At 40.9% G+C, this 2367-nt stretch overlaps 1 long non-coding RNA gene across 1 annotated transcript; it reads left to right on the top strand.

Moving 5' to 3' along the window:
• Positions 1-27: 27 nt before the first annotated feature.
• On the top strand, positions 28-528 carry LOC109588429 (uncharacterized). Its single transcript, XR_002188151.1, has 3 exons — positions 28-81; positions 196-273; positions 327-528. It is a non-coding gene; the product is annotated as an uncharacterized LOC109588429 (long non-coding RNA).
• The last annotated feature ends 1839 nt before the right edge of the window (positions 529-2367 follow it).

Here is a 2367-nt window from a genome sequence, read left to right on the forward strand (position 1 = left end):
TCATGCTTGATGCTATGCATCATTAATGAATAGGTAACACTGAGGTGACTATTACTCCTGTCAGTTATTGCGTTAGTGAAAGTAAGTAACACGCAAAACATAATTTACATGTATTATCTGATGAATGGTTTATTGCTACAAACGTGAGCTTGTATATATAGGAGAAAACTACAAATGATGGTTTATTTCTATTAGGCAGTGCCCATACTCCAGCTGGTATTGCTGATGTTGAAGAAACTTTCCAAAACGAGCCAAAGAAAGAAATAGTCGAAAGTAAGAATAACAAGAGATATACTGGCTTAATTGATTTTCTGTTTTACGTTCAGGTCTGGCAAAGAAAGGGAAGACTGCAGTGAAGCGACATGATAAGCTAAAGGACAACCTTAGCGAATTCTATACTCCAAGTTCCAAAAAAAGAAGAACAAATTAACAATTTAACATTAATTTTAATTACTTCATTAATTAAGTTCAATTAATTTCCATTGTAAAATAAGAAATCTTTAGATCTGTAACTCAAATTCAGTGCAATCATGATTTTTAGCCTTCCCCATGGCACCATCCAAGTTATTAATAATAATTCTAGTATAGTAGCAAAAGTATTACAAATATCAATATAATCAGTGCATGTTATCTTTGATTCATGTACTTTGGGATTACAAACAATCTCTTCCAAAATGAAATGTACAATAATTTTTATAGGAACTTCAGCTCCTCCATGTTCAAATGTTGTTAAATAAACAAGATTATATTAAAAATACTGCTAAACGCTGCATGACATTTCACTCTAGGGACATGCAAGGACAGCTATATACTGAGGACACTGTGGACACTGGAGACACTGTGGACACTGGAGACACTGAGGACACTGGAGACACTGTGGACACTGGAGACACTGAGGACACTGAGGACACTGGAGACACTGGAGACACTGGAGACACTGAGGACACTGGAGACACTGGAGACACTGAGGACACTGGAGACACTGAGGACACTGGAGACACTGAGGACACTGGAGACACTGAGGACACTGGAGACACTGAGGACACTGGAGACACTGAGGACACTGGAGACACTGAGGACACTGGAGACACAGAGGACACTGAAGACCACTGTGGACACTGTGGACACCTAAGACACTGAAGACACCTAGGACACTGTGGACACTGTAGACACTGTGGACACCTAAGACACTGAAGACACCTAGGACACTGTGGACACCTAGGACACTGAAGACACCTAAGACACTGTGGACACCTAAGACACTGAAGACACCTAGGACACTGTGGACACTGTGGACACCTAAGACACTGAAGACACTGTGGACACCTAGGACACTGTGGATTCCTATAGGACACTGAAGACACCTAGGACACTGTGGACACTGTAGACACTGTGGACACCTAAGACACTGAGCACACTGTGGACACCTAGGACACTGTGGACACCTAGGACACTGAGGACACTGTGGACACCTAGGACACTGTGGACAACTAGGACACTGTGGACACCTAAGACACTGAAGACACCTAGGACACTGTGGACTCCTAGGACACTGAAGACACCTAGGACACTGTGGACACTGTGGACACTGTAGACACCTAAGACACTGTAGACACTGTGGACTCCTAGGACACTGTAGACACCTAGGACACTGAGAACACTGTAGACATCTAGGACACTGTGGACACTGTGGACACCTAGGACACTGAAGACACCTAAGACACTGAGGAAGGGGCACAATCTTGCCAGGCTAGACTAATTAGATCTATACACATGATTACACATGCTTAATTAACCAGCTCCGTATATTTCCGAAAACTAAAGATTACTAGATGGGTCTTTTCTGTCTGTAATGGCTTGTGGTAACTTACCTCGTGCCGCCATTTTGTTAATTAAAAGAAACATGTGCTCAAAAATTTGGGTGTGGTCGCGCATGCTCAGATGTCAGAGCTGGGAAAAGGGAGCAATTTTTTTTTTATCTAGCTATGCTTGGATCAACTGCAATACTTAGTGGGGGTTCCAGGCTTCCACATGTCCAGCTCCAGCTAAGAGAAGGTATTTAATCTTGGACATAAAATGATTAATAAATTGTATTTAAAAAACACAAACAATAATTATGTAAGGCAATGATCATGAACTTGACAACAGGAACAACACAGGACGGAATTGCAAGGAAGATGAATGCTCTCACTGCTTCTTGACCAAGGGCTCTTGTCAAGACTAGTATTAACTTATGCTTTCACTAAACACTGATTATGCAGTATAGAATTAACTATTGGCAATGGACACCATGCATCTGAAGAAATATTACAAATATTATAAAAAAATCAACATAAACAAGAACATAAAAAATTTAAAAAAAACAAG

This window comes from Amphimedon queenslandica, unplaced genomic scaffold, assembly GCF_000090795.2.
Source record: "Amphimedon queenslandica unplaced genomic scaffold, v1.1 AMPQUscaffold_12102, whole genome shotgun sequence".
In the NCBI taxonomy this organism is placed as follows: domain Eukaryota; kingdom Metazoa; phylum Porifera; class Demospongiae; order Haplosclerida; family Niphatidae; genus Amphimedon; species Amphimedon queenslandica.